This window comes from Calonectris borealis, unplaced genomic scaffold (assembly GCF_964195595.1).
Source record: "Calonectris borealis unplaced genomic scaffold, bCalBor7.hap1.2 HAP1_SCAFFOLD_33, whole genome shotgun sequence".
NCBI classification, from domain to species: Eukaryota; Metazoa; Chordata; class Aves; order Procellariiformes; family Procellariidae; genus Calonectris; species Calonectris borealis.
Window position 1 is genome coordinate 3,166,165 of NW_027441449.1, and position 15,230 is coordinate 3,181,394.

Genomic DNA, 15,230 nt, shown 5'->3' on the forward strand with positions numbered 1-15,230 from the left:
TTACAAAATCTCATTTTTAGAGTCCAAAGCTGCATTTTTAGTTTCTAAAGTCTGATTTTCAGGCTCCAAAGGCTCGGTTTTAGGATCCAGCCAGTTCTTTTTAGGGTCCAAGCCATATACTGAGTTTCTAAACCCTCACTTTTAGGGTGCAAAGCTCTCTTTTGGGGCTCAAAGCTTCATTTTTAGGCTCCACAGCTTTGATTCTAGACTTCAGAATTGCGTTTTTATGGCCCAAACCCTCATTTTTAGGGTGTAAACCCCTCTTTTGGGGCTCAAAAATTCATTTTTAGGGTCCACAGCTTTGATTTTAGAGTTCAGAATTGCCTTTTTATGGCCCAAACCCTCATTTTTAGGGTCCAAACCCCTCTTTTGGGGCTCAAAGCTTCATTTTTAGGGTCCACAGCTTTGATTTTAGAGTTCAAAACTGCCTTTTACAGCCAAAACCCTCATTTTTGTGGTGTAAACCCCTCTTTTGGGGCTCAAAGCTCCACTTTTAGGGTCCGCAGCTTTGAGTCTAGACTTCAAAATTGCTTTTTAAGGCCCAAACCCTCATTTTTGTGGTGTAAACCCCTCTTTTGGGGCTCAAAGCTCCACTTTTAGGCTCCACAGCTTTGATTCTAGACTTCAGAATTGCCTTTTTATGGCCCAAACCCTCATTTTTAGGGTCCAAACCCCTCTTCTGGGGCTCCGAGCTTCATTTTTAGGGTCCACAGCTTTGATTCTAGAGTTCAGAATTGCCTTTTTATGGCCCAAACCCTCATTTTTAGGGTGTAAACCCCTCTTCTGCGGCTCAAAGCTTCATTGTTAGGGTCCACAGCTTGGATTCTAGAGTTTAGAATTGCATTTTTACGGCCAAAACCCTCATTTTTTTGGTATAAACCCCTCTTTTGGGGCTCAAAGCTTCATTTTTAGGGTCCACAGCTTTGAGTCTAGAGTTCAGAATTGCCTTTTTATGGCCCAAACCCTCATTTTTAGGGTCCAAAGCCTCCGCTTCAATTTACAAAATCTCATTTTTAGAGTCCAAAGCTGCATTTTTAGTTTCTAAAGTCTCATTTTCACTCTCAAAAAGCCTCGGTCTTAGGATCCAGCCAGTTGCTTTTAGGGTCCAAGCCATATACTGAGTTTCCAAACCCTCATTTTTATGGTGTAAACCCCTCTTTTGGGGCTCAAAGCTTCATTTTTAGGGTCCACAGCTTTGATTTTAGAGTTCAAAACTGCCTTTTTACGGCCAAACCCCTCATTTTTGTGGTGTAAAGCCCTCTTTTGGGTCTCAAAGCTCCATTTTTAGGCTCCACAGCTTGGATTCTAGACTTCAGAATTGCCTTTTACGGCCCAAACCCTCATTTTTAGGGTCCAAACCCCTCCTTTGGGGCTCCAAGCTTCATTTTTAGGCTCCACAGCTTTCAGTCTAGAGTTCAAAACTGCCTTTTTATGGCCCAAACCCTCATTTTAAAGGTCCCAAGGCTCCATTTCAGTTTACAAAATCTAATTTTTAGAGTCCAAAGCTGCATTTTTAGTTTCTAAAGTCTGATTTTCAGGCTCCAAAGGCTCGGTTTTAGGATCCAGCCAGTTCTTTTTAGGGTCCAAGCCATATACTGAGTTTCTAAACCCTCACTTTTAGGGTGCAAAGCTCTCTTTTGGGGCTCAAAGCTTCATTTTTAGGCTCTACAGCTTTGATTCTAGAGTTCAGAATTGCGTTTTTATGGCCAAAACCCTCATTTTTAGGGTCCAAACCCCTCTTTTGTAGCTCAAAGCTTCATTTTTAGGGTCCACAGCTGTGATTCTAGACTTCAGAATTGCCTTTTTTATGGCCCCAACCCTCATTTTTAGGGTCCAAACCCCTCCTTGGGGCTCAAAGCTCCACTTTTAGGCTCCACAGCTTTGAGTCTAGAGTTCAGAATTGCCTTTTTTATGGCCTCAACCCTCATTTTTAGGGTCCAAACCCCTCTTTTGGTGCTGAAAGCTCCATTTTTAGGGTCCACAGCTTTGAGTCTAGAGATCAGAACTGCCTTTTTATGGCCCAAACCCTCATTTTTAGGGACCAAACCCCTCTTTTGCAGCTCAAAGCTTCATTTTTAGGGTCCACAGCTTTGATTCTAGACTTCAAAATTGCCTTTTTAAGGCCCAAACCCTCATTTTCATGGTCCAAACCCCTCTTTTGGGGCTCAAAGCTTCATTTTTAGGGTCCACAGCTTTGATTCTAGACTTCAGAATTGCCTTTTTTATGGCCCAAACCCTCATTTTTAGTGTCCAAACCCCTCTTTTGGGGCTCAAAGCTCCACTTTTAGGGTCCGCAGCTTTGAGTCTGGAGTTCAGAATTGCCTTTTTATGGCCTAAACCCTCATTTTTAGGGTTCAAAGCCTCCGCTTCAGTTTACAAAATCTCATTTTTAGAGTCCAAAGCTGCATTTTTAGTTTCTAAAGTCTGATTTTCAGGGTCCAAAGGCTCGGTTTTAGGATCCAGCCAGTTGTTTTTAGGGTCCAAGCCATATACTGCGTTTTCAAACCCTCATTTTTATGGTGTAAACCTCTCTTTTGGGGCTCAAAGCTTCATTTTTAGGGTCCACAGCTTTGAGTCTAGAGTTCAGAATTGCCTTTTTACGGCCAAAACCCTCATTTTTGTTTTGTAAACCCCTCTTTTGGGGCTCAAAGCTTCATTTTTAGGGTCCACAGCTTGGATTCTAGGCTTTAGAATTGCCTTTTTATGGCCCAAACCCTCATTTTTAGGGTCCAAAGCCTCCGCTTCAGTTTACAAAATCTCATTTTTAGAGTCCAAAGCTGCATTTTTAGTTTCTAAAGTCTGATTTTCAGGATCCAAAGGCTCAGTTTTAGGATCCAGCCAGTCGTTTTTAGGGTCCAAGCCATATTCTGAGTTTCCAAACCCTCATTTTTAGGGTGCACAGCTTTGATTCTGGAGTTCAGAATTGCCTTTTTATGGCCCAAACCTTCATTTTGATGGTCCAAACCCCTCTTTTGGGGCTCAAAGCTTCATTTTTAGGGTCTACAACTTTGATTCTAGAGTTCAGAATTGCCTTTTTATGGCCCAAACCCTCATTTTTAAGATCCAAAGGCTCCATTTCAGTTTACAAAATCTCATTTTTAGAGTCCAAAGCTGCATTTTTAGTTTCTAAAGTCTAATTTTCAGGGTCCAAAGGCTCGGTTTAAGGATCCAGCCAGTTGTTTTTAGGGTCCAAGGCATATACTGAGTTTCTAAACCCTCATTTTTAGGGTCCAAACCCCTCTTTTGGTGCTCAAAGCTTCATTTTTAGGGTCCGCAGCTTTGATTCTAGACTTCAGAATTGCCTTTTTATGGCCCAAACCTTCATTTTGATGGTCCAAACCCCTCTTTTGGGGCTCAAAGCTTCATTTTTAGGGTCTACAGCTTTGATTCTAGACTTCAGAATTGCCTTTTTATGGCCCACACCCTCATTTTTAAGGTCCAAAGGCTCCATTTCAGTTTACAAAATCTCATTTTTAGAGTCCAAAGCTGCATTTTTAGTTTCTAAAGTCTGATTTTCAGGATCCAAAGGCTCGGTTTTAGGATCCAGCCAGTTCTTTTTAGGGTCCAAGCCATATACTGAGTTTCTAAACCCTCACTTTTAGGGTGCAAAGCTCTCTTTTGGGGCTCAAAGCTTCATTTTTAGGCTCCACAGCTTTGATTCTAGACTTCAGAATTGCCTTTTTATGGCCCAAACCCTCATTTTTAGTGTCCAAACCCCTCTTTTGGGGCTCAAAAATTCATTTTTAGGGTCCACAGCTTTGATTCTAGAGTTCAGAATTGCCTTTTTATGGCACAAACCCTCCTTTTTAGGGTCCAAACCCCTCTTTTGGGGCTCCAAGCTTCATTTTTAGGGTCCACAGCTTTGATTCTAGACTTCAGAATTGCCTTTTTTATGGCCCAAACCCTCATTTTTAGTGTCCAAACCCCTCTTTTGGGGCTCAAAGCTCCACTTTTAGGGTCCGCAGCTTTGAGTCTGGAGTTCAGAATTGCCTTTTTATGGCCTAAACCCTCATTTTTAGGGTTCAAAGCCTCCGCTTCAGTTTACAAAATCTCATTTTTAGAGTCCAAAGCTGCATTTTTAGTTTCTAAAGTCTGATTTTCAGGCTCCAAAGGCTCGGTTTTAGGATCCAGCCAGATGTTTTTAGGGTCCAAGCCATATACTGCGTTTTCAAACCCTCATTTTTATGGTGTAAACCCCTCTTTTGGGGCTCAAAAATTCATTTTTAGGGTCCACAGCTTTGAGTCTAGAGTTCAGAATTGCCTTTTTACGGCCAAAACCCTCATTTTTGTTTTGTAAACCCCTCTTTTGGGGCTCAAAGCTTCATTTTTAGGGTCCACAGCTTGGATTCTAGGCTTTAGAATTGCCTTTTTATGGCCCAAACCCTCATTTTTAGTGTCCAAACCCCTCTTTTGGGGCTCAAAGCTCCACTTTTAGGGTCCGCAGCTTTGAGTCTGGAGTTCAGAATTGCCTTTTTATGGCCTAAACCCTCATTTTTAGGGTTCAAAGCCTCCGCTTCAGTTTACAAAATCTCATTTTTAGAGTCCAAAGCTGCATTTTTAGTTTCTAAAGTCTGATTTTCAGGGTCCAAAGGCTCGGTTTTAGGATCCAGCCAGTTGTTTTTAGGGTCCAAGCCATATACTGCGTTTTCAAACCCTCATTTTTATGGTGTAAACCTCTCTTTTGGGGCTCAAAGCTTCATTTTTAGGGTCCACAGCTTTGAGTCTAGAGTTCAGAATTGCCTTTTTACGGCCAAAACCCTCATTTTTGTTTTGTAAACCCCTCTTTTGGGGCTCAAAGCTTCATTTTTAGGGTCCACAGCTTGGATTCTAGGCTTTAGAATTGCCTTTTTATGGCCCAAACCCTCATTTTTAGGGTCCAAAGCCTCCGCTTCAGTTTACAAAATCTCATTTTTAGAGTCCAAAGCTGCATTTTTAGTTTCTAAAGTCTGATTTTCAGGATCCAAAGGCTCAGTTTTAGGATCCAGCCAGTCGTTTTTAGGGTCCAAGCCATATTCTGAGTTTCCAAACCCTCATTTTTAGGGTGCACAGCTTTGATTCTGGAGTTCAGAATTGCCTTTTTATGGCCCAAACCTTCATTTTGATGGTCCAAACCCCTCTTTTGGGGCTCAAAGCTTCATTTTTAGGGTCTACAACTTTGATTCTAGAGTTCAGAATTGCCTTTTTATGGCCCAAACCCTCATTTTTAAGATCCAAAGGCTCCATTTCAGTTTACAAAATCTCATTTTTAGAGTCCAAAGCTGCATTTTTAGTTTCTAAAGTCTAATTTTCAGGGTCCAAAGGCTCGGTTTAAGGATCCAGCCAGTTGTTTTTAGGGTCCAAGGCATATACTGAGTTTCTAAACCCTCATTTTTAGGGTCCAAACCCCTCTTTTGGTGCTCAAAGCTTCATTTTTAGGGTCCGCAGCTTTGATTCTAGACTTCAGAATTGCCTTTTTATGGCCCAAACCTTCATTTTGATGGTCCAAACCCCTCTTTTGGGGCTCAAAGCTTCATTTTTAGGGTCTACAGCTTTGATTCTAGACTTCAGAATTGCCTTTTTATGGCCCACACCCTCATTTTTAAGGTCCAAAGGCTCCATTTCAGTTTACAAAATCTCATTTTTAGAGTCCAAAGCTGCATTTTTAGTTTCTAAAGTCTGATTTTCAGGATCCAAAGGCTCGGTTTTAGGATCCAGCCAGTTCTTTTTAGGGTCCAAGCCATATACTGAGTTTCTAAACCCTCACTTTTAGGGTGCAAAGCTCTCTTTTGGGGCTCAAAGCTTCATTTTTAGGCTCTACAGCTTTGATTCTAGAGTTCAGAATTGCGTTTTTATGGCCAAAACCCTCATTTTTAGGGTCCAAACCCCTCTTTTGTAGCTCAAAGCTTCATTTTTAGGGTCCACAGCTGTGATTCTAGACTTCAGAATTGCCTTTTTTATGGCCCCAACCCTCATTTTTAGGGTCCAAACCCCTCCTTGGGGCTCAAAGCTCCACTTTTAGGCTCCACAGCTTTGATACCAGACTTCAGAATTGCCTTTTTTATGGCCTCAACCCTCATTTTTAGGGTCCAAACCCCTCTTTTGGTGCTGAAAGCTCCATTTTTAGGGTCCACAGCTTTGAGTCTAGAGATCAGAACTGCCTTTTTATGGCCCAAACCCTCATTTTTAGGGACCAAACCCCTCTTTTGCAGCTCAAAGCTTCATTTTTAGGGTCCACAGCTTTGATTCTAGACTTCAAAATTGCCTTTTTAAGGCCCAAACCCTCATTTTCATGGTCCAAACCCCTCTTTTGGGGCTCAAAGCTTCATTTTTAGGGTCCACAGCTTTGATTCTAGACTTCAGAATTGCCTTTTTTATGGCCCAAACCCTCATTTTTAGTGTCCAAACCCCTCTTTTGGGGCTCAAAGCTCCACTTTTAGGGTCCGCAGCTTTGAGTCTGGAGTTCAGAATTGCCTTTTTATGGCCTAAACCCTCATTTTTAGGGTTCAAAGCCTCCGCTTCAGTTTACAAAATCTCATTTTTAGAGTCCAAAGCTGCATTTTTAGTTTCTAAAGTCTGATTTTCAGGGTCCAAAGGCTCGGTTTTAGGATCCAGCCAGATGTTTTTAGGGTCCAAGCCATATACTGCGTTTTCAAACCCTCATTTTTATGGTGTAAACCTCTCTTTTGGGGCTCAAAGCTTCATTTTTAGGGTCCACAGCTTTGAGTCTAGAGTTCAGAATTGCCTTTTTACGGCCAAAACCCTCATTTTTGTTTTGTAAACCCCTCTTTTGGGGCTCAAAGCTTCATTTTTAGGGTCCACAGCTTGGATTCTAGGCTTTAGAATTGCCTTTTTATGGCCCAAACCCTCATTTTTAGGGTCCAAAGCCTCCGCTTCAGTTTACAAAATCTCATTTTTAGAGTCCAAAGCTGCATTTTTAGTTTCTAAAGTCTGATTTTCAGGATCCAAAGGCTCAGTTTTAGGATCCAGCCAGTCGTTTTTAGGGTCCAAGCCATATTCTGAGTTTCCAAACCCTCATTTTTAGGGTGCACAGCTTTGATTCTGGAGTTCAGAATTGCCTTTTTATGGCCCAAACCTTCATTTTGATGGTCCAAACCCCTCTTTTGGGGCTCAAAGCTTCATTTTTAGGGTCTACAACTTTGATTCTAGAGTTCAGAATTGCCTTTTTATGGCCCAAACCCTCATTTTTAAGATCCAAAGGCTCCATTTCAGTTTACAAAATCTCATTTTTAGAGTCCAAAGCTGCATTTTTAGTTTCTAAAGTCTAATTTTCAGGGTCCAAAGGCTCGGTTTAAGGATCCAGTCAGTTGTTTTTAGGGTCCAAGGCATATACTGAGTTTCTAAACCCTCATTTTTAGGGTCCAAACCCCTCTTTTGGTGCTCAAAGCTTCATTTTTAGGGTCCACAGCTTTGATTCTAGACTTCAGAATTGCCTTTTTATGGCCCAAACCTTCATTTTGATGGTCCAAACCCCTCTTTTGGGGCTCAAAGCTTCATTTTTAGGGTCTACAGCTTTGATTCTAGACTTCAGAATTGCCTTTTTATGGCCCACACCCTCATTTTTAAGGTCCAAAGGCTCCATTTCAGTTTACAAAATCTCATTTTTAGAGTCCAAAGCTGCATTTTTAGTTTCTAAAGTCTGATTTTCAGGATCCAAAGGCTCGGTTTTAGGATCCAGCCAGTTCTTTTTAGGGTCCAAGCCATATACTGAGTTTCTAAACCCTCACTTTTAGGGTGCAAAGCTCTCTTTTGGGGCTCAAAGCTTCATTTTTAGGCTCCACAGCTTTGATTCTAGACTTCAGAATTGCCTTTTTATGGCCCAAACCCTCATTTTTAGGGTCCAAACCCCTCTTTTGGGGCTCAAAAATTCATTTTTAGGGTCCACAGCTTTGATTCTAGAGTTCAGAATTGCCTTTTTATGGCACAAACCCTCCTTTTTAGGGTCCAAACCCCTCTTTTGGGGCTCCAAGCTTCATTTTTAGGGTCCACAGCTTTGATTCTAGACTTCAGAATTGCCTTTTTTATGGCCCAAACCCTCATTTTTAGTGTCCAAACCCCTCTTTTGGGGCTCAAAGCTCCACTTTTAGGGTCCGCAGCTTTGAGTCTGGAGTTCAGAATTGCCTTTTTATGGCCTAAACCCTCATTTTTAGGGTTCAAAGCCTCCGCTTCAGTTTACAAAATCTCATTTTTAGAGTCCAAAGCTGCATTTTTAGTTTCTAAAGTCTGATTTTCAGGCTCCAAAGGCTCGGTTTTAGGATCCAGCCAGATGTTTTTAGGGTCCAAGCCATATACTGCGTTTTCAAACCCTCATTTTTATGGTGTAAACCCCTCTTTTGGGGCTCAAAAATTCATTTTTAGGGTCCACAGCTTTGAGTCTAGAGTTCAGAATTGCCTTTTTACGGCCAAAACCCTCATTTTTGTTTTGTAAACCCCTCTTTTGGGGCTCAAAGCTTCATTTTTAGGGTCCACAGCTTGGATTCTAGGCTTTAGAATTGCCTTTTTATGGCCCAAACCCTCATTTTTAGGGTCCAAAGCCTCCGCTTCAGTTTACAAAATCTCATTTTTAGAGTCCAAAGCTGCATTTTTAGTTTCTAAAGTCTGATTTTCAGGATCCAAAGGCTCAGTTTTAGGATCCAGCCAGTCGTTTTTAGGGTCCAAGCCATATTCTGAGTTTCCAAACCCTCATTTTTAGGGTGCACAGCTTTGATTCTGGAGTTCAGAATTGCCTTTTTATGGCCCAAACCTTCATTTTGATGGTCCAAACCCCTCTTTTGGGGCTCAAAGCTTCATTTTTAGGGTCTACAACTTTGATTCTAGAGTTCAGAATTGCCTTTTTATGGCCCAAACCCTCATTTTTAAGATCCAAAGGCTCCATTTCAGTTTACAAAATCTCATTTTTAGAGTCCAAAGCTGCATTTTTAGTTTCTAAAGTCTAATTTTCAGGGTCCAAAGGCTCGGTTTAAGGATCCAGCCAGTTGTTTTTAGGGTCCAAGGCATATACTGAGTTTCTAAACCCTCATTTTTAGGGTCCAAACCCCTCTTTTGGTGCTCAAAGCTTCATTTTTAGGGTCCGCAGCTTTGATTCTAGACTTCAGAATTGCCTTTTTATGGCCCAAACCTTCATTTTGATGGTCCAAACCCCTCTTTTGGGGCTCAAAGCTTCATTTTTAGGGTCTACAGCTTTGATTCTAGACTTCAGAATTGCCTTTTTATGGCCCACACCCTCATTTTTAAGGTCCAAAGGCTCCATTTCAGTTTACAAAATCTCATTTTTAGAGTCCAAAGCTGCATTTTTAGTTTCTAAAGTCTGATTTTCAGGCTCCAAAGGCTCGGTTTTAGGATCCAGCCAGTTGTTTTTAGGGTCCAAGCCATATACTGAGTTTCTAAACCCTCACTTTTAGGGTGCAAAGCTCTCTTTTGGGGCTCAAAGCTTCATTTTTAGGCTCCACAGCTTTGATTCTAGACTTCAGAATTGCCTTTTTATGGCCCAAACCCTCATTTTTAGGGTGTAAACCCCTCTTTTGGGGCTCAAAAATTCATTTTTAGGGTCCACAGCTTTGATTTTAGAGTTCAGAATTGCCTTTTTATGGCCCAAACCCTCATTTTTAGGGTCCAAACCCCTCTTTTGGGGCTCAAAGCTTCATTTTTAGGGTCCACAGCTTTGATTTTAGAGTTCAAAACTGCCTTTTACAGCCAAAACCCTCATTTTTGTGGTGTAAACCCCTCTTTTGGGGCTCAAAGCTCCACTTTTAGGGTCCGCAGCTTTGAGTCTAGACTTCAAAATTGCTTTTTAAGGCCCAAACCCTCATTTTTGTGGTGTAAACCCCTCTTTTGGGGCTCAAAGCTCCACTTTTAGGCTCCACAGCTTTGATTCTAGACTTCAGAATTGCCTTTTTATGGCCCAAACCCTCATTTTTAGGGTCCAAACCCCTCTTCTGGGGCTCCGAGCTTCATTTTTAGGGTCCACAGCTTTGATTCTAGAGTTCAGAATTGCCTTTTTATGGCCCAAACCCTCATTTTTAGGGTGTAAACCCCTCTTCTGCGGCTCAAAGCTTCATTGTTAGGGTCCACAGCTTGGATTCTAGAGTTTAGAATTGCATTTTTACGGCCAAAACCCTCATTTTTTTGGTATAAACCCCTCTTTTGGGGCTCAAAGCTTCATTTTTAGGGTCCACAGCTTTGAGTCTAGAGTTCAGAATTGCCTTTTTATGGCCCAAACCCTCATTTTTAGGGTCCAAAGCCTCCGCTTCAATTTACAAAATCTCATTTTTAGAGTCCAAAGCTGCATTTTTAGTTTCTAAAGTCTCATTTTCACTCTCAAAAAGCCTCGGTCTTAGGATCCAGCCAGTTGCTTTTAGGGTCCAAGCCATATACTGAGTTTCCAAACCCTCATTTTTATGGTGTAAACCCCTCTTTTGGGGCTCAAAGCTTCATTTTTAGGGTCCACAGCTTTGATTTTAGAGTTCAAAACTGCCTTTTTACGGCCAAACCCCTCATTTTTGTGGTGTAAAGCCCTCTTTTGGGGCTCAAAGCTCCATTTTTAGGCTCCACAGCTTGGATTCTAGACTTCAGAATTGCCTTTTACGGCCCAAACCCTCATTTTTAGGGTCCAAACCCCTCCTTTGGGGCTCCAAGCTTCATTTTTAGGCTCCACAGCTTTCAGTCTAGAGTTCAAAACTGCCTTTTTATGGCCCAAACCCTCATTTTAAAGGTCCCAAGGCTCCATTTCAGTTTACAAAATCTAATTTTTAGAGTCCAAAGCTGCATTTTTAGTTTCTAAAGTCTGATTTTCAGGCTCCAAAGGCTCGGTTTTAGGATCCAGCCAGTTCTTTTTAGGGTCCAAGCCATATACTGAGTTTCTAAACCCTCACTTTTAGGGTGCAAAGCTCTCTTTTGGGGCTCAAAGCTTCATTTTTAGGCTCCACAGCTTTGATTCTAGAGTTCAGAATTGCGTTTTTATAGCCAAAACCCTCATTTTTAGGGTCCAAACCCCTCTTTTGTAGCTCAAAGCTTCATTTTTAGGGTCCACAGCTGTGATTCTAGACTTCAGAATTGCCTTTTTTATGGCCCCAACCCTCATTTTTAGGGTCCAAACCCCTCCTTGGGGCTCAAAGCTCCACTTTTAGGCTCCACAGCTTTGATTCCAGACTTCAGAATTGCCTTTTTTATGGCCTCAACCCTCATTTTTAGGGTCCAAACCCCTCTTTTGGTGCTGAAAGCTCCATTTTTAGGGTCCACAGCTTTGAGTCTAGAGATCAGAACTGCCTTTTTATGGCCCAAACCCTCATTTTTAGGGACCAAACCCCTCTTTTGCAGCTCAAAGCTTCATTTTTAGGGTCCACAGCTTTGATTCTAGACTTCAAAATTGCCTTTTTAAGGCCCAAACCCTCATTTTCATGGTCCAAACCCCTCTTTTGCGGTTCAAAGCTTCATTTTTAGGGTCCACAGCTTTGATTCTAGAGTTCAGAATTGCCTTTTTATGGCCCAAACCCTCCTTTTTAGGGTCCAAACCCCTCTTTTGGGGCTCCAAGCTTCATTTTTAGGGTCCACAGCTTTGATTCTAGACTTCAGAATTGCCTTTTTTATGGCCCAAACCCTCATTTTTAGTGTCCAAACCCCTCTTTTGGGGCTCAAAGCTCCACTTTTAGGGTCCGCAGCTTTGAGTCTGGAGTTCAGAATTGCCTTTTTATGGCCTAAACCCTCATTTTTAGGGTTCAAAGCCTCCGCTTCAGTTTACAAAATCTCATTTTTAGAGTCCAAAGCTGCATTTTTAGTTTCTAAAGTCTGATTTTCAGGGTCCAAAGGCTCGGTTTTAGGATCCAGCCAGTTGTTTTTAGGGTCCAAGCCATATACTGCGTTTTCAAACCCTCATTTTTATGGTGTAAACCTCTCTTTTGGGGCTCAAAGCTTCATTTTTAGGGTCCACAGCTTTGAGTCTAGAGTTCAGAATTGCCTTTTTACGGCCAAAACCCTCATTTTTGTTTTGTAAACCCCTCTTTTGGGGCTCAAAGCTTCATTTTTAGGGTCCACAGCTTGGATTCTAGGCTTTAGAATTGCCTTTTTATGGCCCAAACCCTCATTTTTAGGGTCCAAAGCCTCCGCTTCAGTTTACAAAATCTCATTTTTAGAGTCCAAAGCTGCATTTTTAGTTTCTAAAGTCTGATTTTCAGGATCCAAAGGCTCAGTTTTAGGATCCAGCCAGTCGTTTTTAGGGTCCAAGCCATATTCTGAGTTTCCAAACCCTCATTTTTAGGGTGCACAGCTTTGATTCTGGAGTTCAGAATTGCCTTTTTATGGCCCAAACCTTCATTTTGATGGTCCAAACCCCTCTTTTGGGGCTCAAAGCTTCATTTTTAGGGTCTACAACTTTGATTCTAGAGTTCAGAATTGCCTTTTTATGGCCCAAACCCTCATTTTTAAGATCCAAAGGCTCCATTTCAGTTTACAAAATCTCATTTTTAGAGTCCAAAGCTGCATTTTTAGTTTCTAAAGTCTAATTTTCAGGGTCCAAAGGCTCGGTTTAAGGATCCAGCCAGTTGTTTTTAGGGTCCAAGCCATATACTGAGTTTCTAAACCCTCATTTTTAGGGTCCAAACCCCTCTTTTGGTGCTCAAAGCTTCATTTTTAGGGTCCGCAGCTTTGATTCTAGACTTCAGAATTGCCTTTTTATGGCCCAAACCTTCATTTTGATGGTCCAAACCCCTCTTTTGGGGCTCAAAGCTTCATTTTTAGGGTCTACAGCTTTGATTCTAGACTTCAGAATTGCCTTTTTATGGCCCACACCCTCATTTTTAAGGTCCAAAGGCTCCATTTCAGTTTACAAAATCTCATTTTTAGAGTCCAAAGCTGCATTTTTAGTTTCTAAAGTCTGATTTTCAGGCTCCAAAGGCTCGGTTTTAGGATCCAGCCAGTTGTTTTTAGGGTCCAAGCCATATACTGAGTTTCTAAACCCTCACTTTTAGGGTGCAAAGCTCTCTTTTGGGGCTCAAAGCTTCATTTTTAGGCTCCACAGCTTTGATTCTAGACTTCAGAATTGCCTTTTTATGGCCCAAACCCTCATTTTTAGGGTGTAAACCCCTCTTTTGGGGCTCAAAAATTCATTTTTAGGGTCCACAGCTTTGATTTTAGAGTTCAGAATTGCCTTTTTATGGCCCAAACCCTCATTTTTAGGGTCCAAACCCCTCTTTTGGGGCTCAAAGCTTCATTTTTAGGGTCCACAGCTTTGATTTTAGAGTTCAAAACTGCCTTTTACAGCCAAAACCCTCATTTTTGTGGTGTAAACCCCTCTTTTGGGGCTCAAAGCTCCACTTTTAGGCTCCACAGCTTTGAATCTAGACTTCAAAATTGCCTTTTTAAGGCCCAAACCCTCATTTTTGTGGTGTAAACCCCTCTTTTGGGGCTCAAAGCTCCACTTTTAGGCTCCACAGCTTTGATTCTAGACTTCAGAATTGCCTTTTTATGGCCCAAACCCTCATTTTTAGGGTCCAAAGCCTCCGCTTCAGTTTACAAAATCTCATTTTTAGAGTCCAAAGCTGCATTTTTGGTTTCTAAATTCTGATTTTCAAGATCCAAAGGCTCGGTTTTAGGATCCAGCCAGTTTTTTTAGGGTCCAAGCCATATACTGAGTTTCTAAACCCTCATTTTTAGGGTCCAAACCCCTCTTTTGGGGCTCCAAGCTTCAATTTTAGGGTCCACAGCTTTGATTCTAGACTTCAGAATTGCCTTTTTTATGGTCCCAATCCTCATTTTTAGGGTCCAAACCCCTCTTTTGGGGCTCAAAGCTCCACTTTTAGGGTCCACAGCTTTGAGTCTGGAGTTCAGAATTGCCTTTTTATGGCCCAAACCCTCATTTTTAGGGTGTAAACCCCTCTTTTGGGGCTCAAAGCTTCATTTTTAGGGTCCACAGCTTTGAGTCTAGAGTACAGAACTGCCTTTTTATGGCCCAAACCCTCATTTTTAGGGTGTAAACCCCTCTTTTGCGGCTCAAAGCTTCATTTTTAGGGTCCACAGCTTTGATTTTAGAGTTCAAAACTGCCTTTTTACAGCCAAAACCCTCATTTTTGTGGTGTAAACCCCTCTTTTGGGGCTCAAAGCTCCACTTTTAGGCTCCACAGCTTTGATTCTAGACTTCAAAATTGCCTTTTTAAGGCCCAAACCCTCATTTTGATGGTCCAAACCCCTCTTTTGGGGCTCAAAGCTCCACTTTTAGGGTCCGCAGCTTTGAGTCTGGAGTTCAGAATTGCCTTTTTATGGCCCAAACCCTCATTTTTAGGGTCCAAAGCCTCCGCTTCAGTTTACAAAATCTCATTTTTAGAGTCCAAAGCTGCATTTAAAGTTTCTAAAGTCTGATTTTCAGGCTCCAAAGGCTCGGTTTTAGGATCCAGCCAGTTGTTTTTAGGGTCCAAGCCATATACTGAGTTTCTAAACCCTCATTTTTAGGGTCCAAACCGCTCTTTTGGGGCTCAAAGCTCCGCTTTTAGGCTCCACAGCTTTGATTCTAGAGTTCAGAACTGCCTTTTTATGGCCCAAACCCTCATTTTTAGGGTGTAAACCCCTCTTTTGCTGCTCAAAGTTTCATTTTTAAGGTCCACAGCTTTGATTTTAGACTTCAAAATTGCCTTTTTAAGGCCCAAACCCTCATTTTGATGGTCCAAACCCCTCTTTTGGGGCTCAAAGCTCCACTTTTAGGCTCCACAGCTTTGATTCTAGACTTCAGAATTGCCTTTTTATGGCCCAAACCCTCATTTTTAGGGTCCAAACCCCTCTTTTGGGGCTCCAAGCTTCATTTTTAGGGTCCACAGCTTTGATTCTAGAGTTCAGAATTGCCTTTTTATGGCCCAAACCCTCATTTTTAGGGTGTAAACCCCTCTTCTGCGGCTCAAAGCTTCATTGTTAGGGTCCACAGCTTGGATTCTAGAGTTTAGAATTGCATTTTTACGGCCAAAACCCTCATTTTTTTGGTATAAACCCCTCTTTTGGGGCTCAAAGCTTCATTTTTAGGGTCCACAGCTTTGAGTCTAGAGTTCAGAATTGCCTTTTTATGGCCCAAACCCTCATTTTTAGGGTCCAAAGCCTCCGCTTCAATTTACAAAATCTCATTTTTAGAGTCCAAAGCTGCATTTTTAGTTTCTAAAGTCTGATTTTCAGGGTCCAAAGCGTCGGTTTTAGGATCCAGCCATTTGTTTTTAAGGTCCAAGCCATATACTGAGTTTCCAAACCCTCATTTTTGTGGT